This window comes from Mesocricetus auratus, unplaced genomic scaffold, assembly GCF_017639785.1.
Source record: "Mesocricetus auratus isolate SY011 unplaced genomic scaffold, BCM_Maur_2.0 Super-Scaffold_100028, whole genome shotgun sequence".
NCBI classification, from domain to species: Eukaryota; Metazoa; Chordata; class Mammalia; order Rodentia; family Cricetidae; genus Mesocricetus; species Mesocricetus auratus.
The window spans coordinates 7,228,018-7,250,362 of record NW_024429209.1 but is presented as its reverse complement, the minus strand read 5'-3'; the positions used below and the strand labels follow the sequence as shown (position 1 = coordinate 7,250,362).

General features: G+C 45.7%; 1 protein-coding gene across 7 annotated transcripts in view; it reads right to left on the bottom strand.

Moving 5' to 3' along the window:
* The window catches only part of Lpin3 (lipin 3), a 29,873-nt gene extending 15,112 nt beyond the window's left edge, over window positions 1–14,761 (bottom strand). For 3 of the 7 annotated variants that reach the window (XM_040732816.1, XM_040732822.1, XM_040732820.1), the window contains exons 1-2: window positions 3,290–3,391; window positions 578–690 (exon numbers count right to left, since the gene is read on the bottom strand). The gene's annotated coding sequence lies outside the window, so the exon portion shown is untranslated. Of the gene's footprint in view, window positions 1–577; window positions 691–2,435; window positions 3,008–3,289; window positions 3,410–12,418; window positions 12,505–14,745 lie in introns of those variants that run through there. The other 4 variants (XM_040732821.1, XM_040732817.1, XM_040732818.1 and 1 more) reach the window with 4 other exon arrangements.
* Between the last annotated feature and the right edge of the window lie 7,584 nt (window positions 14,762–22,345).

Genomic DNA, 22,345 nt, shown 5'->3' with positions numbered 1-22,345 from the left:
GAACCCTTGGCAGAAACAAATAGAAAGAGTCACCATGGAAACAGGACATTGTGGGCAGTGGGGAGAGCCTCCAGATAGAGCTAGCCTTGTTAGGTAATAGATGGTATCCTAAAGGAAGTCTTCCATTTGAGAAATGGTTCTAGACAGCTTGCTGCTTCCTGGTCCTAGAAACTGCATACACACTCCAGACACATAAACCTCTACTGAGCCCTATTACTAGTCCAGACACTAAATAAGGCCTCTGTAGCTTAAGGAAGCACTCCAACCTGCACCCCCACCCCATTTTCTCCTGGTAATATGTCCATCTGAGGCCCACGGCCACATTTCATGGTCTCCAGGCCATTGTCCTTAGTCCCTAGCTTCAGACTATAACTCAGATGCACATTCGGGCCAATGTTGTTGTTCATCCTAGCCAGACTGGTCCCTCCAGCTTTCCTGCATCAGGCAGGGTGGGGAGAAGTGAAGGCAGGAGGCTTCCGTGGCAGCAAAGAAAAGCCAGGGCTATAATGAGAGTCAACCAAGCTGACATAGTGTCCCCTCGCCCTATGCCACCCTCTCCAGATTCAGCCCATTATACCTGCTATGCTTCCAGATAAGTGACCTACTGCTCCTCTGGCTGCCAGAACTGAGAACTGGACCCAAGACACTGCCACATGTCACCCTTCTCTCTCAGATCTTACACAACAATACCTGGAGGACAAGGGTTCAGGATCACCCTTCAAAGAAGCAGAGCCACTTACCAAAGCTGTGTGGGCCTAATAGAGCATATACAGGGGCAGGGGAGCAGGAAAGAGGCTGACTCAGGTCTCTTGACGCCTTAATTAGTCCATAGTCCCCAAACCACACCACAGCTGTCTGCAGAGAGTGCAGCCACCTCTGCATAGCTTTGTGATGGACTGGGCTTGGAATGTGGTCCATGAATTGGCAGCGTAAGTGTCACTGGGGAGCTTTGTTAGAAATGTGGAAATTTAGGTCTAACAGCCTTCATGGGTCCACATGTACATCAGAACAACCTCCCCCGTGGTGCTTGCATCCTTTTGAGTGTTGAGAAGAGTCATCTCAGTGTTCTCAGGCCATAGCTGGATTTTTGGCGAAGTCTAAATGACGGATCCCAGTGGGTAACATTTTTGGAGGAATGTTGCTATCCCAGACAGAGCACAGGCTTTCCTCTCTCTGTGTCAACCAGGTGGTGCACTTCAGAGGATGGAAATGGAGAATCAGAAAGATGAACTGACCTGCCCAGAGTCACAACTAGTCACTGGCAGAGTGGAGATTAGCACCCAGGCAGTTTGGTACCCTTACCCACAATGCCCTGTGACCATTCATGATCTGGGCATCTGATAATAAAGCTTTGGCCTAGACAGCATGAAGCTAAGTAAAAAATAGGGTGAAATTAAACTCCCTAATGCCACTCAAATCCAACAACAGCTTTGTTGGCAAATACCTAATGATTGGCCCCTGGGTGGAAAGCTTCATTCTGTTCAGTGACTACAGATCTAAGGAGACAGACTGGCAGGACAGGTATCTGTTTGTTGAGCAGGTCACTAGACCAGTGAGTCCAGGAAAAGCAGACAAGACCCAGGAGTTTCCAAGAATAAAGGGGTGAGTATGGGAAGCCCTGGGTAGGGTGGCAGGCTTGGTTTACTCTGTGTGTGTGTGTAGCGTGCGCGCTGTAGAACAGGGTACACTGTAAGACTGTATCTCTGGTCTCTGACCATTAGATACCAGTACCCCCCCCCCAGTTCCCATCCAAGGTTGTGACAGCCAAATTGTCTCCTGATATTAAATGCCTCTAAGGGGCACTAGAGGCCAGGTGTCTCCTTGGAGGAAGAGCTGTATGGCAGAGATGAGTACATGGGAGGCGGTGTCACTAGAGTTACTCAGATCTGTACATAAGGCAAGCAGCTTGCTGGCCTCAGTTTCCCTTGTACAATATAGGCCTTAATTTAGAGCCATCTTACTCACATGTCAAAGGAGTCTAGAATCCCATTTGCTTAGACTTTTGAGTACCTCTAACTAAAATCCAAGTGGTCTCCCCCCACACCTACATTCACCCCTAGGAGAACCTTCTTTTCTGCCTTTTTCAAGCTGGGAGCTCTGCTTGCTGCCGTATATAGTTGTCCCTTCCCTGACTTTCCTGCTGTCTATGGTTAAGACTTTGTTACCAGACACGCGGCTCTCTGATGGCAACAGAGCACTGTGGATGAGAACACCACAGTGCCTGAGTTCTAATCTGTACACTTACTAGCTGTGGCTTTGGGCAAATCATTTGGTTTATCTGGGTGTCGATTTCAGCTTCTTTAAGTGGGGATAATATCAGGTAGGTATGAATACCTGATAATTGCATACAGCGTTGTACAATATGTGTTGTGCCCATGTGTGCCATCTGGCAGAAACACCAGCATCTTTTTAAGCATCATGGCAGTCCCACTCACCCAGGTTGTGGGCAGTCCAGTAGGGCAGCCCCTACTTGCAGTTAACAGTTTAGACACAGTAAGCTGGCACTCAACATCCGGAACAGTGGGGACCTTACTAGTTACAAGATGGACAGGTGAACTCCAGGCCTTGTGGCACCTTGCTCAATTCAGGCTAGAAATATCCACAAGGTTCCAGACCAATCTACCTCTACCATAGGGAAGCCAGGACCAGTTGCCCTGGACCTGAGATCTCTGCCCTCATGATGCGGGAATGACTTTGCATCTGCCACCAAAGAGAGTAGGAGTATAAATCTTTCTTTGTTTTGTTTTTGTTTTTCGAGACAGGGTTTCTTTGTGTAGCCCTGACTAGCCTGGAACTCACAGAGAGTCACCTGCCTCTGCCTTCCGAGTGCTGGGATTAAGGGCACGCACCACCAACACCTGGCAGATGATTACTTTGTTTATAGCAGTGCTGGGGTTGAAACCTAGGGTCCCTCCTATCCCAGAGAAGTTCTCTACCACTAAACTGCAATTCCCCACATAGGGTAGCAACTTCTGTTGCCCCAGAGAGGGAAAGTGCCTCCTAGCCCTCAGTCTAGGGTAGCCTCCATAAAGCGTTCCAGCATTTCATCTCCAGCTCCCTCGTCTCGACTACTCAGGGAGCTCGCAGCCGCTGGGAGGAAGTGAGGCCATCGTCCCTCCGCCTACGCTTTCCCCGAGCTCCAGGTGAACGGACTCTGGCCCTAGAACGTAAATGAAGCGAGATAGAAGAACAGGGTGGGAGAGAAATTTTTTCCCTGGTTTAGGCAGCTTCCTACCTAGGAATCCCCTTCCTCCCCTAGAGGTCCGGGACCCAGAGTCGTTGCCTCTACCTGTACGCAGAGACTCCACAGGTAAGTACTTAGGTCCCGGCACTTCCGCCTTCTCTGGGACCCGGTGAGATCCGGGCTCCACTCCTTCCAACAACCAAGTGCGGCCTTCCCTGTCCCCCGGTCCTGGCTCCACCCCTCACATCGGAAGAGACCCCGCCCCTGTCCCATGTTCACACCCAAGGGCGACCTTTCTCTCAGGGAGACTGGGGAGCCCCGGGCTTCAGGACTCTGATCCGTGCCCAGCCTGGCCGCCAGCTGGAACCACAGGAACACCGGAGACGCAAGGACTTTGGAACCTGTTCCTTTCCTCCTGGATACGTGACCTTGGGTGTATCTTCTACCGAATTGAAGGCGGTTCTCGCTTTATAATCAAAAAGAGGGAAGCTGCTTGTAGGATTTGCCAGAGTAAGTGAAATGTCTTTGTGAGGTGCTTGGTGCTCGGATTTCCCATCCTGAAGCAGCGTTCCTTGGCCCTCCACGCCGCATTCTAGCTGAGATCCAACTGCCCATGTGCTCACAGTTGTAACTTCTTATTTGCTCGATGAAAGTCAACCTTGTTTTGTTTTTGCAGCGCTGATATCAAACCCAGGGCTACCACCGCTACACCAAACAGCTCTGAATGACCTCTTCAATTGAAGTTGAACTCTTTGTGGACAGATCACCTTCTCGAGCTCAGGGCCATTGCAATAAATGCCTGCTCCGTCATCCATCAGACACGTCAGTGGAAGGGCAATGCACTCAATACCACCACGGTCCAGCAGAGGGCAGATGGTGACCAGCCTTCTCACCCAGTCATGCTTTCTCGCCATCCAAAAGTCTCAAAAGCAGAGCAGATGTGCAGATGTGTAGGCTATAAATGCATGGAGTGGCTATTCCCTTTGAAGCAGTGTTTGTTCATTGCCTTTCCTGACTCAAAGACCTCTGTGACTACCTGTAAGTATGTATAGTCAGTCCCTGCCAAGAAGATGTGCCGGAAAAGATCAAAAGCTGATGGCATTAGTTCTGAAAAGCACATGCAACCTTTGCTTAAAAGATGGCTCAGTCAACCCAGCCTAGTGGTACAAGCCTTTATCTCAGCACTGGGAGGCAGAGACAGGTGGATCCCTGAGTTGAAGGACAGCCTGGTCTATAGAGCGAGTTCCAAGACAGCAAGGGCTGTACAGAGATACCCTGTCTCCAGAAACCAAAACAAAACAGACTTTAAAAAAAAGTCTCAGCCAGTAAAGGCACTTGCCTTGGAGTTGGATAACTGTAATCCACATTTACAAGGTGTCCCAGGCCGGCTGTGAAGCCGGTGCACACTTTGTGCACACATTTTAAGTCAGTGGTTCTCAACTTTTCTAATGTCATGACTCTTTAATGCGGTTCCTTATGTTGTGGTGATCTCCAACCATGAAATTATTGTTGCTGATTCCTAACTATACTTTTTCGGCTGTTATGAATTGTAATGTAATATATGATATGCAGGATATCTGATATGCAACCCTGTGAAAGGGTTATTTGACCCCCAAAAGGGTTGCAACCCACAATTTCAAGAAATGCTGCTCTAAGTACATGTTTTGTGCTATTATTTATTTGAAGGTAAAGGCATAAAAGGCAGGCTTACAGGGGTGGCAGTGGGGCACTGGGAAAAGCCAGCTGTCGGAAGGTCTGGGAGGTGAGAAGCTGTTGCCATGATGGGATCCAAGGTGGCAGAGCTTGTTTAGAAATGACTGGCTTTGGTTGTCCATCCTGCAGGGTCTGATTGCTATCTTAGAGGAGCCCTGCTGAAAGCAGATTAATCTCAGTGTGATGGGGGGGGAGTGTAGGGAGGGTTGTGACATGCCACAAGATTGTCTGTGGCAGCTATATGGAATGACTGCACTTGATGGTAAAACCCTGGGAAACAGAAACTTCTCAAAGAAGTCTGAGACAGAAGGGTCACAGACCAGGACGGACCTGGACATCTGATGCTGGAATTAATCTTTTTAAAGATGGGGGTCTCCATGGAGCAGATGGGAGGAGGAGGAGAGGGGGAGTGGGTGGAGAGGAGGGAGGGGGTGTTGGGCCCCAGCCCCAAAGGGCCTCTGTGAGTTGCAGTCAGCCTACAAGTGCAACCTGTTTTCCAGTCCAAGTGCTTCCTGTTTTCTAGTCCTGGCTTACTGTCCGGGCCTTGACCCTCTGACATCAACATCTAGCAGGAGGAAAACATGCTCTCTTCCACCTGGGGTTTTTCCACTGCGCTGTAAACCTTTATATAAGGCTGCTCCCTCTCTACAAGAAAGAAGAGACCTCTTAGCACTTGGAATAAAGACTCTCTTTCTCTCTCTCTCTCTCTCTCTCTCTCTCTCTCTCTCTCTCTCTCTCTCTCTCTCAGCAATAGAGGCAGCATGCACAAACAGCTGGACGTCTTGTCTTTCTTTTCCTGATAACTTGGACTTGCTTGTGGCGTGGGCGCCACAATTGGAGGTCCCACAGAGAGCCAGAGAGATTTGGAAAGACCGGGATAGATCAGCCAGAAAGAAGACTCAGAAGAGGAGAGACTTGAGAAAGAAAAGATTTGAAAACAGGTGGTACCTCGACTTCTAACAGTAAAATTGAATGGTTAAATCTCCAGGCTTTTGCCTAAGAGATCACCTTCTAAGGAGAAGGTGTATTGAATTAATCTCCAGCCTTCTCCAGATCCACTGAGGTCAGGAAAGTAAAGGGGGAACTGAGAGATTGCCCTCAAAGGCTGGCCAGCAAGTAAGGCTATGAGGATGTACTGAAAAGGGGTACCAAGTTAGGGGTACCAGGTTAAATCTCCAGGCCTTAGCCCGACACCAAGGTCGGGAAAGAAAGGGGGAACCTGAGAGATCGCCCTCAGTTGGAGGGTGGATTGAGTAAATCTTAAGGCTTTTGCCTGAAGGATCATTCTCGGTTGGAGGATGGATTGAAATTGGGTGAATTGAAAATGGGTAACAGTAAACAAAGTACTGGTATTAAGTGAAAGAAAAGGAAAAGATAAAGTATATGCAATGGAAAATACACGGAGAGTCTGGATACTGTGTGCTATTGTGTTGTCTTTGAATTGTTTAATTGCTAAGGAAGGAACAACAACTGCTAAACGACATTTGATTATCAATGCTTCTGAATTAATCCAACTTATATATTTTGAAAATGCTTTGACTTCTAAATTTAAATATAAGGACAGGTTACTTGGGAAAAGAATTTTTGCTTTTGTTTCCACAGAAAATAAAAAGCTGAGGGTTCGGTTCCTTCCAGACTAGTATGGTTGGATGAAGCAAGACCACCTGAAGCAGTGGCCCAGGTGATCCAACAGCTAAAACAGCTGAGATGATGCAGCCTTGCAGACCACAAAAACAAGGACTTCAATAGGTTTTCTGTTTTTTTGGTCATGATCCCCATGTTATTTCAGTGCCCCCTAACAGCAGGGAGTAGTTTGGAAAGAAGGATGCCCACATTTCCAAATATTGTTTATGTTTGTTTTCATTTATACAGGGTTGGTTATTGATACAAATTTAAGGTCAATTTTGTGAGTCATCTCTAAAAACTTTTGGCCAAAAGCCTGGCCTCTCCACCCTGCATCTACAGAATTACAAGGAGTAGGTATTGCTGTAGCCCCTGAGTATAGCTCAGAACTTCTCAAATGGAGGGATAATGAGGGGCACACAGGACTTTTTCAACCTTTGATTTTAATTCAAGGATTGTGAATGCATGAGTGTGAACTGCTTAAATTGCCTTGGATATGATTAAAAGGATTTTTAACTTGCTTCAGATATAGTTAAGAAGTTATCTAAGTTATCTAAGTTGCTTTGGATATAGCCAAAAAGATCATCCAGCCAGTCAATGTCTTAACAGGAAAGGTTGATGATTTGAGTCCTCAGTCAGTGGAAAAATAACAAAAGCTTACAACATGGTCCGAGAGCCAAAGAAATCTTTATAAAAGATTCTATAGAGTAGCAAACAGTTCAAACAAAATTTCAAAAAATAAAAAGGGGGAATAATGCCCCCAGCTCCCCACATGATTCATTAAATCAAGCACTCCTTATTTTAATTTTTTAAATGTGGATGTCAGTGAGCAATCTGCTGCAGACAGATTCTGGCGTGATGGAACTTGAGTGACTTTTGATCAGATCAAACGGAGATATCCATACACTAGACAGTGGAGAAGATCCAATTCTGCCCTAATTTGGGGTCGAAGGCGTGTTTGTGTTTTCTTTCAGGAAAAGAATAAAGCTCGGCGACTGCCAGAACATTTAGTGAGATGCATGCAGCAGAGAAAAACTGGACCTGAGACCATGGGAGCCTGCCTAAGCCAGTTGAGTGAGATCTCCTAAACCAGTGTTCCTGACCCTTGATGTCATCGAATTTACAGCCCGGAAAAGAAAGAAAACAGTCCGAGATTTCCAGTTTCTCGACAGGCCTGCTACATCAACTTCTTGGATCCATGAGTTTTCACCCCAGAGCTGACAAAGAACTGGATAACTAGAAGTTTGCCCTTGACAAACCTTGAAACAACAGAATTCATTTTGCCAATTTTTCCCTTTGGGGAAAAAAGGACCCATTAAAACAACTGAACGCTGGTATGGACTGTGATGAGTGGCAAAAGCCCCTTTTCGGTATTTGAACAGGACACGGCCACTTGAAATATCAGCCTTGGTGGTTCCTGTTCCTGGAATCGCCCCTATGCCAGTGTATTTTTCTGGAGAAATGCAGCTTGCCCTAATGCAGCAAAAAGGAGACTTTGGCATCACTGCTGGGGTGATTGTAGCTATTGCTGGTCTGTAACTACAGCCAGCACAGTGGATAAACCAGCAGGGGATGTAAGAGAGGCTCTCAGCACTCAGAGCTCCTTAAATAACTTAGTTCAGGTAGGAATTTTACATCCTTAAACCTGTTTGCTTACCCTGGCGCACATTTGTGTTACCCCTGCCAAAGTTTATACTCCTCAATTGGCCAATCAAATTATTAGGATGAATGAGACCCGAGGTCCTCCATCCTCTGGAGAGATCATCCTTAGGGAATCCCAGATAGCAGGTTGTTTAATCAAAGAATGGGCTGGGTCCCCATCTCTGGGCCTTGTAGCCATAGAACTTATTATCATATGCTTCATTTGGTTAAGGTGCCTAGACCAGTACAGGCTACCATGGGAAACAGAAACTTCTCAAAGAAGTCTGAAACAGAAGGTAGGAAGGGTCCCAGACTGGGACTTCTGATGCTGGAATTTATCTTTTTTTGTGTTTAAAGATGGGTGTCTCCATGGAGCAGGTGGGAGGAGGAGGAGGGGGAGTGGGCAGAGAGGAGGGAGGGGGAACTGGAATTGGAATATAAAAAATAAATTAATAAAAACAGAAATTAAAAAAAATAATGATGCATGCCTTGAAACCCAGTACTCAGAGGTAGGCTGATCTTTGCAAGTTCTGAGTTCGAGGCCAGCCTGGTCTACAAAGTGAATTCCAGGACAATCAGGACTATGTAGAGAGACCTTGTCTCAATAAATAAACAAACAAGCAAACAACTAAGTACAGGGCCCCACTATGTACCTATATAGGCCAGGTGGGCATCAGCTCTCAAATGGTCCTTAATTTCCTTTTGATCCTTAATTTCATTTGTAAAATGGTGATAAAATTTACCTTGCATGGTTATATTGTGAAGATTTGATAATCAGTGATCCTCAGTCTTGGCTGCATACTTAAATCCCATGCCCTTGACAAAAGCTGACCTGACCTCAAGGCACTGAGATTTCCACCCTATGTAGTTTTACTGAGCTAAATAAATGCTGAGCACAGTGCAAGACGTGTGTGTGTGTGTGTGTGTGTGTGTGTGTGTGTGTGTGTGTGTGTGTGTGTGTGTGTTTGGGGGGTATCTGAGTACATATGCAGGCCCGAGCAGATATCCACCTTAATGCCTTGAGACATGGTCTGCATCTGAACTAGAAGCTTGCTTTATGGGCTCAACTGGCCAGTGATGTCTCTGGATCTCCCTCTGTGTCACATAGGCATGTACAGCCATGACTGTATTTTTTTTTTTTTAGCCACCAAGACAACGGGCATGTGCCAAGCCTGGCTTTCTTTTTTATTCATTTATTTATTTTGGTTTTTCAAGACAGGATTTCTCTGTGGCTTTGGAGACTGTCCTGGAAATAGCTCTTGTAGACCAGGCTGGCCTCGAACTCACAGAGGTCCTCCTGCCTCTGCCTCCCGAGTGCTGGGATTAAAGGCATTCGCCACCACCGCCCGGCTATTTTATTTTTTTATTTTGTATGTTTGGGTGTTTCGCCTGCATGTGTATCTGTGAACCACCTGGGTGCAGTGCCCACAGAGGCCAGAAGAGGGCAGTGGATCTCTGGGACTGGAATTAGAGCAGCTGTGAGAGATCACGTGGGTACTGGGAATCCCACACCTGAGCTCTGCAGTCAGCACTCATAACCAGTGAGCCACGGCTCCAATCCCCATGACTGGTTTTTTATGTGAGTCCTGGGGATTTGAACTTTTCTTCATCCTTGCATAACAAGAGCTCTTATCACTGAGCCATCCCCTGCCCTTTCTTGTTTTATGTGGACTTGTTTGTTGTTTGTGTTTGCCTGTTTGTTTGAGGGGAGGCAGGATTTTGCTCTGTTGCCCAGGATGACTTCAAACTCCTGGCCTCAGCCCCTTTAGCGGCTCTGGCTGTAGGTGCACAGCACCGTGACCAGCTTTAATCTCACAGTTTTGAAGATGAAGTACATGCCGTTTTCTTTGCTTTTTGTTAGAGCGGGAAAAGTTCATATAAAGATTGTTGCAGAAATTGAATTTCCATCCACCTTGTTTTTGGAGCTCTGAATCATCTGGAATTTGGAAATTCTGGAGGGGTGTGAGGGGGTGAGAGGCAGCCTCAGGTGGTCTTATTGTCTTAACGCCCAGCCAAGCTGCCCAAGGCAGGGACTACCCTGCTCTAGCTTGTGGCTTAAGTCACCACATCTGGGGTGTCCTTTAGTCTGAAAGTACTGTGTGTACTGCAGTTGCCTATTCCTGGAGTTAAAAGTTAGGCCATTTTCCCCCTCTTCCTGGGTCCATGTGCTAGCTGAGGCCTATACCACTGGCGGCTGGTGGTTTCTTAGCAATCTAAGAGTAGTGTCATCAGGACTGCCTTCTTGTTGAAATTTGGTGGCCTATATGCTTCTGAATCCCCAGGCAGGCCCATGACTATTTACTTTGCCCTACTACTTCCTTGTGGGTGAACCCAGCCTGAGGTGAATGGAAGCTCTGAGCCAGGCCTGCAGCTGTGATCACATGTCATAAGCGGCAGGACTGTCTGCCAGGAGCAGAGCCTCCACCAGTCCTTGTGGGACCGGATGCAGGGGTAGCTGGAATTGGCTCGCCTCAGGGAGCAGGCTCTGGGGTAGGAGGCAGGCAACTGGTGTGTGGCTGCTATTAGCAGATAGAACCAAATGCCACTAGCTGCATTTCAATTTCAGACACATTTATTAGTGTAAGTATGTCCCATGTAACATTGGTTGTCTATCTGAAATTCAAGATTAACCTCATGCTTTCATTTTTCGTTGTTGTCGTTAAATCTGGTGAATCCGTGTAAGTTCCCAGCAATAGTCTCTCCAGCTCCAGAACAACACATGGCTCCCAGCTGCTTCCATAGTGTGACCAGGACTCACTGGCCTCAGTTCTTCTGCAAACCTGGCTGATCTGCTTAAACCTTTTCCCACCTCTGTCCATGTGTTCACCGAGTATCTACTGGGTGCAGGCACCATGCTGAATTCTTCATTCTCATTGTCTCATTGGCCTCTCATAAGACCCGGCACACAGGAGCTCATAATAATTCCATTTACCAGTGAAAAGACAGGCGCTCTAAGATAATGCTTCATGCATGTCTTAGTTAGGGTTTCTATTGCCGTGAAGAGACACCATGACCACAGCAACTCTTATAAAGGAAAACATTAATAGGGGTGGCTCACTTACAGTTTCAGAAGTTCAGTCCATTATCATCATGGTAGGACATGTGCAGGCAGACATAGTGCTGGAGAAGTAGCTGAGAGTTCTGCATCTCGCAGGCAACAGGAAATGGTCTGAGACACTGGGTGGTATCTTGAGCATATTTGAGACCTCAAAGCCTGCCTCCACAGTGACACACTTCCTCCAACAAGACCAGACCTATTCCATCAAGATCACACCTTCTAATAGTGCCACTCCCTGTGAGATTACGGGTGCCACTTACATTCAAACTACCTCAGTGTATTTATTTGTTTATATTGTGTACACCGGTGTATATATTTGTGAGTGAAGGAACGCACTAGTGTACACATTCTTGTAGAGGACAGAGGACAACCTTAGGTGTCATTCTTAGCGTGCTGTCCACCTTTTTTGAGACAGGATCTCTCACTGGCTCCAGGAATCCAACTGTCTGCCTCCCCAGAGCTGAGATTACAAACACACTACCTCCACACCCGGCTTCATTGTCCTCTTTCTCTCACTATATAGCACAGAATTCAATATGGAGACCAGGCTGACCTTAGACTCTTGGAGATCCACCTGCCTCTCTTCCTGAGTGCTAGAGTTAGAGTTAAATGCATATGCCACCATATCTATCAACACCTAGCTTAAAAAAAAACTTAGGTCCTTAGGCTTTCAAGGCAAGCACTGCTGGTTGCGCCACCTCCCCAGCCTCAGAGTGTGCTACTGAGAGTGAGTTCCCTAGGCCAGCAGCAGTAGTAGCACTTGGGAACGCATTAGGAATTCACATTCTCTGCCTACCCACCTGCCAGACCTAGTGAGTCAGAAACTTGGGAGGAGAGTTGGCAGTTGTTAATATCTTATATAAGCCTCTTCCCTTCTCTCCCGAAGCCTTGATTTGATGCTTGATCTAATATGAGATTTGTAAGAAATGAAGTCTCCATGCAGGCAGAGATTAAAGCAGAGTGGAAACTGTCAGGTAGGTTGTTTGTGACGTGTTGACATCAGGGCTGGGCCAGGCCCTGGGCACACCATATGGACTTCACAGTCATGGATGCTAGGTCTAAGAAGATGCCAGTCAAGCAACTGCCATGTAAGATGAGTACAGCGGCAGGATACTATAGCCAGCTGAAAGGGTCACAGAGAGCTTTCTCTAACACATATGTAGGCCTGAAATTAGATGAGTGGGCATTGTGGGACCTACCTTCTAGGAAGGCTGAATGCTGCTACCTGGAAGTAGTTCAGTGCTAGTGAAGCAAGATGAGGAAGGCGGTTGTGATGTTCCCTGCCCTAAGAGCAAAGGAAAAAACATTGTGGATACCGTGGAAGCCCTCTGGCTTCTAGGTAAAGGGAGCGCTTCGGAAAATAGAGGGAGGAGGAGGGTGAGGAGAGACCCAAGGGGTGTTGGGCCCTTCCATCTCTTAGACTAAGAGAGCCTCTGCCCTCTAAGGCATCTACAGAGATCAACTCACAGTTACATCCACCAGCAGCTAAGAGGGTTCAAAGCCCATGTTCTGGGTGCGAGGCCTGCTCTTCCAGGGCTAGCAGAGGGGAAAGGCCTGGGAAGCAGTTTCTCTGGCTCCACCCCTTCTGGGCTCTGCCTCTGATACCCTTGCCAAAGAAAAGCCTTTGGTGCCAGCTGAGGACTGCCTGGCAGTGTCCAGGCTCCAACTGCTTTTCTCAGGAAAGACGTCAGATGGCTGAGCCTTTTTGGAATTTGATGGTAATTTCTGACCGAAAGAGGAAAACCAAAGGCCACTGTGCAAAGTGAAGCCCTCTGTGTCTTAAAAGAAAATTCTCCAGCAAACTGGGGATGCAACTGTCAGGAGAGTGCTTATTTAGTGTGCAAAATACTCTGGGTTCAAACCCCCAACAATCCACAAAACTGAGCAAGGTAGAGCAGGAGGATCAGAAATTCAAGGTAAAAACTAAAGCAAAAAACAAACCAAGGTCCTCCCCAGCTACAAAGTGTGTCAGTCAAGCTTGGGAGAGATATGGGAGCCCTTTTTTGTGAGATAAGGTCTTATTATCTCATTATGGAGCCTTGACTGGCCAGGAGCTTTGTAGATAAGACTAACCTTAAATTCACAGAGACCCAGCTGCCTCTGCCTCCACAGTGCTGGGATTAAAGGTGTGTGCCACCATGCCTGGCCTGAGACTTAAAAAAGAAAAATTCTTCACAGGCTGGAGAGATGGCTCAGTCATTAAAAGTGTTTACTACTTTTCCAGAGGACCAGGGCTCAGTTCCCAGCACCCCTATGGCAGCTCACAATGGTCTGTAACTCCAGATTCAGGGGATCTCACACCGTCATCTGGCCTCTGTGGGCACTGAATATATGTGGTGCACATATCGTCACACAAATACACATAAATAATGAATAAATGAAATTAAAAGAATCCTTCAAGACTCACCAACCACCCAATACAAAAAGACTCTACACAGCAACCTCTACAAGGCAGTAAGTACAGCTGAGCACCCTGTGACTTAGCAGGCTGTTTCTGCCATATGGCTCACAGCTCTTGGCACTGGTGCTTCCTCCATCCAAGAGTGACCTTTCTGTTGGAACTCATGTGGCTTTCTCACCAACGTCACAACTATTCAAGGGTCCCCTCAGTGGAGCCTTCTCTGTCTCTCCCGAGCTGTATCCCTTCTCTGTTTTACCAAGCCTCCAGAATCTCTTCCATGGGTCTGGGGAGATGATGGCTTAGTAGGTCACGTGCTTACTTTGCCCCATCCTCCTGGGAAAGCTGGATGCAGAAGCAGTATGTGTCTGTAACTCTGGCTACAGAACGGCTGTGTTGGCGGGAGAGGCAGAGGGACAGACAGCAGTAGTGGGGATAGCCACGGGAGAATCCCAGGGGCTCTCTGGCCAATCAATATAGCCTGAATATCTAGCTCTAGGTTCAGTAGAGAAACTGTCTCCAAAAAGTAAAATGAAGAGCAATGGAGGGAGAGGACCCTGTGGCCTCTACACATGCACACACAAGTGAGCATCACCAACAGGAACGGAACTCCTCCGGGGGAGTACGCATGCCTGCACGCATGCGTATCACTCCTCCATGCGCTACTGTAACTTCCTGATGATAGCTGGTGTTTGTCTCCCTCCACAGGAATGTGGACCCTGGGAGGATAAGATGTTTGGTGTGTCTTCACTGATTTATCTGAAGAGCAGTGTCTGGCACACACTAGGCCTCCAGTCAAAATAAGTGACCCTGTAATCACATCCTCAACTGTCCTGCCTCCGTCCCAGTCTCAGCCCCCCCCCCCTTGTTACTGCCACTGGCTGCTTTTTCCAGGACACTGGAACCTACCCCAGGGAGCAAGGCTTGTCAGGTGTCTGCCTGCCTCGGGGCCTTGAGGGGATACTGGTTGCTTGACCTTGTGTCCCTACCAACTTAAGTTGCCAGCCTGTGAAATGATAAATTCCAGCCTGTTGTTATTATTGATTTTGAGGGCTATGATAAGAGGGTAAAAGGACAGCAGACAAGTAGGGAGACTGGGGAGTCAGAGTGGGGAGAAAATGCACTCACAGCCTTCCTGAGATCCCGCTCTGTCGTTTCCTAGCAGAGCTCAGAGCAGCAGCCAGCAGCAAGCCAGGGCTGGGTGCCACGTACCATGAGCATGAGCCACGTGGCGAAAACAGGCCTGTTGAATCATGGAACACTCACTTGGCTTCTATTGGCTTGTAGAGTTTGGTGTGTGGAGTATTTTTGCTTTTTACAGTCCAGCTGTCTGTAATGATTTCCTTGCCATGGCCTTGTTCACTAAAGTGTCCCTGAGTGACTAGCTGAGTCACTGCATTCCTTGCTGTTTAGGACACTGGCCCAAGCACCAAGGAGTAGTTCTTTCATGAAGGTGGAACCTTTGTGGGTTGCCAAAGAGTGCCCAGGGAGGACAGAACAAACAACTTCCGTCTCTAGCTTGCACCTTTCCCCAGAAATACAATTTAGAAAACAAGTAAAAATAAGCAAGAAAATCCATTTGTTAAATCACCAGGGAATGGTCACAGCCTGAAGAATTGTTTGTCAGTGATAATAAGGCCAGTGCCAAATTGAAATGGGTGGGACTTACTAGAAACCAGGGTCCATCCCTTAGTTGCAGTATGAAGGCCTGAAATCCAAATACAGAGAACTAACTCTCCAGCCACATGGTGGGTACTGTCAATCTGTTCGGCCCCTCTGTAATATAAGCCAGTTCTTGGTAAAAACTCAAATATGCACACGGCTCATAATGAAGCATTTTCAATTCTGGGATAGTCTCTGAGAAAGTTTACTCAGATCTGTAAAAATAAAAGGAGATTATTTTTATAGTGTTGGAGATAGGTCGGGGATTTGAAGCAAAAGGAGCCCTAGGGATTGAGTAAACAGAATGTTGTAGATGTATATTGGTGCTTAGAATCCGCTGGGAAGAAGAGTCTTAATGAGGGATCGTGTACATTGGGCATATCCGTGGGTATGGTCTTGCCTACTTGATGGGTGGCACCATTCCTTAGGAAGGAAGTCCTGGGCTGTGGGGGAAATCTAGACAAGCACAGGCAAGCAAATAGGCATTAAATGCATTAAATGCACTGAGTTCTTTTTGCCATTGACTGCATGTGGTATGACTGTTTGACTAGCTGCCTTGACTTCCCCATGATAGGCTGCAACCTGAAATTATATGTGGGGGCAAAAATCTCCTTTCTCCCCTAGGTTTCTTTTGGTCAGGATATTTTATCGTAGCAACAGAAATGAAACTAAAACGTGTGCCTTGAAATTCTGCATAGTAGTAAAAACAAACAACCCCTCCCAAGAACCCCATAAATTAGCTGTACCTAGAGTAGCATGCATGGAGCTTACAGAGTTAAAGTGGGGAAAAGAGTGAAAAAATTTTAAATAATATTCCTGTTTTATTAAGGCATAACTAATGTACAGTAAACCACACACATTTAGAGGGTTCAATTTGAGCTTTAACATGGGTATGCAAGGCCATGATTAGGATAATGGTTGTATCCATCATGCCTCAAAATATGAAATGCACGCGTGTGTGCACGCGCACACGCGCACACACACAAATGGGCAGATGTTTAACACCTACTGTCAAAATTTAAAAAGTTATACAGTATATTTGCACATACAGTGTATATACTGTAATCCCATGGTTATAAGAGTAAATAATGTTTGAATACCCTGAAAAACTATGAAAGAATAACTACTATGGTGGTTTGAATAAGAATGGCCACCATATGGGGCTGGAGAGATGGCTCAGAGGTTAAGAGCACTGGCTGCAGCCGGGCGTTGGCGGCGCACGCCTTTAATCCCAGCACTCGGGAGGCAGAGGCAGGCGGATCTCTGTGAGTTCGAGGCCAGGCTGGACCGACAGCCTCCAAAACAGAGAAACCCTGTCTCATAAAAACCAAAAAAAAAAAAATTAAAAAAAAAAGAGCACTGGCTGCTCTTCCAGAGGTCATAAGTTCAATTCCCAGCAACCACATGATGGCTCACAACCATCTATAATGAGATCTGGTGCCCTCTTCTGGCATGCAGGTAAACATGTAGGTAGAACACTGTATACATAATAAATAAAATCTGAAAAAAAAAAAGAATGGCCACCATAGACGCATACATAAATGCTTAGTCATCTGAAAGTGGAACTGTTTGAAAGGATTAGAAGGATTAGGAGGTATGACTTTGTTGGAGGAAGTGTGTCACTAGGGATGGACTTTGAGGTTTCAAAAGCCCACCCCAGACCCAGGCTCAATCTCTCTGCCTATGTGTGAATCAAAATGGAAAGTTCTTAGCTCCAGAGCCATGTGTGCCTGCATGCTACCATGCTCCCTGCCACGATGATAATGGACTAAGGCTCTGAAACTGTAACCGAGTCCCTAATTAAATGCTTCCTTTATAAGAGTTGCCTTGGTCATGGTGTCTATTCACAGCAATAGAACAGTGACTAAGACAACGCTTCCAAAACTGGTTGTTCCTATTTGTGCACATTGCCTGCTGTTAGCCAGGCAGTGGTGCCATGTACTTTTAATCCTAGCACTCAGGAGGCAGAGGCAGGCAGATCCTCTGTAAGTCTGAGGCCAGCCTGGTCTAAAAAGTGAGTTTCAGGACAGTTACATAGGGAAACCCTGTCTCAAAAAGACTAAAGCAACACCAACAAAACACAAAAGAAAACATTCCCTGCTGTATCTGGGAACACATTTTGCTAATGTACATTATACTGTAGAATTTTTGTGTGTCTGTTGTCTTGTGTCTGTATCATCATCTTCAGAGTATGATGAATGTTTATTACAGTAGAAATGGCTCCCTAGCTTTGACTTGATTAACACATCACAAATGTTATCATGATGGACTCCTGTTCTCTGCTTTATAACAGAGAGCTATACCAATAACTTTATTCTGTTCACTCACCTCCCAGACCATTTTTTCTCTTCATCTCTAAGTAGATGTTCCAGCAAAGAGTTGGATGGTTATACATTTTGTATCACAGAAGTTTCTCTGTAGTCATAAGTAGTGGAAGGTTTTCGGGGCAAAGGCATGTAGGTGGAGTTTTCATCAGGACTGACAGTCAGCTCCCAAAATAATCACACAAAGACTTAATATTAATTAATAATGCCCAGCCAATAGTTTAGGCTTGTTACTAACTAGTGCTTACAACTTAAATTAATCCATATTTTTATCTGTATTCTACCACATGACTTGGTACCTTATCTCAGTACAGCATGTATAGCTCCTGCTTTCTCTGCATCTCACTCTTGATTCCTGAGACTTTACCCTGTCATGGAATATTATTTTAAGATTTGCTTATGCTGTGGAACATTTATTTAAAGATGCGAAGATTTGTTGCATTCTTTTACGTTGCATTTGTTTAACTCTGTGAAGCTGTGATACTTTGCCTGTCTAAAACATCTGATTTGGTCTAATAAGGGCTCAATGACCAATAGCAAGGCAGGAGAAAGGATAGGTAGGGCTGGCAGGCAGAGAGAATAAATAGGAGGAGAAATCTGGAAGGAAGAGAGATTAAGGAGCAAGAACAAAGAAAGGAGGATGCTAGGGGCTAGCCACCCAGCCAGCCACAGAGTAAAAGTGAAAGTAAGATATACAGAAGTAAGAGTACAGAGGCAAAAGGTAGATGGCTAGGAACAAGCCAAGCCAAGGGGCATTCCTAAATAAGAATAAGACTCGTGTGTGTATTAATTTGGGAGTTAGGTAGCTGCTCCCCAAAAGGAGTACAAAGGGTAAAGAAAACAACCAACTATACCACCATTCTTCCCAGCATTCTCTCTGCCCCCAAATCCTGCCTAGCCATTGGAAATTCAACTATTTATTTATTTTTGGTTTTTCGAGACAGGGTTTCTCTGTATTGCTTTGGACTCTGTCCTGGAACTCAATCTGTAGACCAGGCTGGCCTTGAACTCACAGAGATCTGCCTGCCTGTGCCTTCTGAGTGCTGGGATTAAAGGTATGTACCACCAATGCCTGGCCAGTCAGCCCTTTATTAACCAATGAGAGTAATATATATTTAGAGTGTTCAAAAAGCTTGTTCTGCAACAAAGGCATGTTTGGTTTTATCAGACTATGAGTTTTATGAACTTTTCACAGGCGATCTTTTGTGGCTAGCTTGTTTGGCTCAACCTTCTTTGAGAGTCTGTGTAAGTGTGTGTGTGTGTGTGTGTGTGTGTGTGTGTGTGTGTGTGTGTGTGTGTGTGTATGGTGGTCAGAGGTCAAGCTTAAGAGCTGTCTACAATGTTTTCCTGAAATAGGGTTTCTCATTGACCTGGAGCCCACAGAGTAAGCTAGGGTGGTTGGCAAGTGAGTTCTAGAGATGTACCAGTCTCTGCCTCTCCCCTGTGGGGATTACAAGTATGAGCACCCAGGCTTGGTTTTTTAACCTGGCTTCAATGGATTGCATTTAAGATCATGGTTATACAGCAAGCACCTTAGATACTGAGCTGTTTCCCCAATCCCTCTTTATGATATTCTCTCATGTTATGTTACCTATAGTTCTTTCAAGACCAAGTTCTTTCTGGGCAGAAAGCTCAGCTTCAGTTACCTTGTTGCCAAAAGCAAAGGCATGTGACACTTTCTACAGCCTACTTACTGTCTTGTCCCATACATGTTCTTTTTAGGACTTGCAAAATATTCTTGGGCCCATCAGCCATTTTGGGACCACCTCTCTTCTCATGAGGCAGAACTGATCATTGAGAAGGTTTGTAGAGGAACATGGCTACCCTGGGACCCCCACAGTCTACTCTTACAGATTCTAGATCCTCCAGACCTTGATGTGTTTAAAAATATTTTTAAAAAATTTAATTTTGTGTATGACTGCCTGTGTGTATGTATGTGTAGCATATGTATGGAGTACCCTCAGGAGTCAGAAGAGAGTGTAGCATCCTCTGGAACTGGAGTTACAGGTGGTTGTAAGCTGCCATGTGGGTTCTGAGAATCTAAACCAGTTGCTCTTAACCATTAAGCCATCTCTCCAGCCCTTATTTTTATTTTAAATTATGTATATATGTGCATGGCTATGTGATGGTTTGTTTCCATGGTTGCTAGATTCCCTGGAGCTGGAATTATAGGCAGTTGTGATCTGCCTGACATGAGTTCTGGGAACTGAACTTGGGTCCTCTGCAAGGGCAGTACTATTTCTTAACTGCTGAGCCTTCTCTCCAGACCCCTTACTCTCATATACATACATGTATACTTTACAAGCTAGGATCCACATCTGAGAGAGAACATGAGGGTTTTTTTTCTTTCTGAGTTTGAATTACTTTGCTTAATATACTATCCAGATCCACCTGTTTTCCTGAACATTTCTTGTTTTTTTTTTCCCCCAAGAGAACAAGACTTTATTGCCAACTGACATTAGGAAAAAGGACTTTAAACAGCAATAAAGTTAACCCTGGGGGTTGATGAGGTGGTTCAGTCAACAGGACCTTGGCTCAATCCCCACACAAAATTTAGATTCTGCATGCTCATGCTGCAGACACCATAGATGACACTGTCCATGTCTCAGTGAGACCCCAAGAAGCCTGGAGTTCCCACTGTAGCCGGAACTGGCATTAACTTCCCACCTAATGTCTGGACGTGAGTGAACACTCAGGTCTGGAACAGGAAATGAAGACTTTTCAGGGACAGGGGTCTGGGAGTGGTGCTCCCTGGAGTTCCTGAACATTCCATAATTTCATTTTTCCCTCAGTGGGGTAAAATTCCATTGTGTATATGAACCACATTTCCACTATGCATTCATCTGGCTCCCTTTCCTTGCTGTGGTGAATAGGGGAGCAATAAAACATGGCTGTGCAAGCATCTTCATGGTAGGATATGGAGTCCTTTGGGCTTATGACCCAAATCCACTTTGTTTTCAAACACGCTCGCCTTTTAAGTGGGTTTTGAGGATCCAAACTGATACCCTCATGCTTGTATGGCTAGTGCTTTACTCACTGAGCCATCTCTTCCTAGGACATTTTAATTAAAACAACTCTTAAATTGCATTATTTATTTATTTATGGGGCAGAAAACTAGGGGTCAGTTCTTGCTTTCTGCAGTGTGGGCTCTGGGGAGGAGACTCAGATTTTCAGGTTTGGCAGCAAGTGTCTAACCTGCTGAGCCCTCTCAGTGGTTTTTTCTCTTTTGAAGAAAATTAATTTGCCTTTTTGATTAATACCATCAACAACTTCTCCTTGTCCTTGTCTTCCTTCTCCTCCTCTGACGTATCTTCCTACACTAATATGTGCATCCTGGTTACTGCCTTTGCCTGCAGTCACTTCCAGACTCAGCTTCTAGCTTCCAGCGTCATTGGGAGCCCTTTCCATATTTGCCTATACCTTTTTCTTTGGCCTTTGGTTGTTAGTTTTTGCTTTTTTTTTTTTTAACTCTGGCACCAGATTGCACTCAAAGCCTTGAGTATGCCAGGCAAGCACTGTACATCACAGCTGCAACTCTCTTCTCTCTCTAGTTTTTATGTTGAGACAAGGTCTTGCTAAAGTTGCCAGGGTTGGTCAAACTTGTGATCATTTTGCCTTAGCCTGAATACCTGGGATTGCATGTAAATACTACCATGCTTACCACACACTGGTAATTATACCCTTTATGCCTTGTTTTTCCAAAGCAATCTGCATTTGCATATTTCCTCCCAGAACCATATCTTTGCATTTCTGTTTCTTCTGAAATATGGGGTTCTTTGGTGTCTTGGAGAATGTCTTTCTTACCCCCGCATTGGCTGAGTCAGAAAAGGTGCTTGGAAAGGTGGGTTGAATAAATGAAAATAAATCGGAGCACAACATATTCTGTATACTCATTCATTCAAGAAATACTTACTGAGTTCCTGAACATGTCTGCTCATGTTCCAGATGTTGAAAATAAGCAAAACAAACATTCCTTCCCCGAGGGACATGAGAGACAAACCCTGAGGTTATAAGGGCTAGGAAGAAAAATAAAACAGAACAAAGAGAGACAGAGTGATAGAGGTTTGGGCTTGATATCCATCGAAGGAAACATCTTTTGAGTAGAATTTGAAGTGAGGACACACCTCCCTGATGCCCAGGAGCAGGAAGGAAGCGAGTGTGGCTGACTGAGGAGTGAGGAGAAAAAGGCGATGTACTTGTTAGAAGAAAGAGCAGATTGCACAGGCGATGCACTTGTTAGAAGAAAGAGCAGATTGCACAGGCGATGCACTTGTTAGAAGAAAGAGCAGATTGCACGGGATCTCTGAGCCCCTGGAACAAAGCTTTTGATTTTTACTGTGTACAAGATAGGAGCCACCAGATGTTTTAATGGAGGAAAGGAACATATTTAGACATAGGATTTAACAAGATCCCTGTTGCTGCCGTGTTGAGCACAGGCTGGAATGAAGGAGAGCAGGCAGGGAAGAAGCTCCTGCAGTTTTCCTGGAGCACAGACTTCTAAAGGTAGGGCCAGCAAGCTTGCTAATGATGGATACAGGAAGAGTGGTGGCTGGTGGCTGTGATGGTTTGGCCTGGTGACTAAAAACACTGCACCTGACATGAGGAAGCTTGTGCGATGACCATAGGCAATATGTTCAGGTGCAAGTTTTAGTGTTTGACTCTGGACACGTTAAGTTTGACACATTGCTCACGCTTAAAACCTATGTTTACTGACTGTAATAGACTCAGCCTTTTTGTTGCTG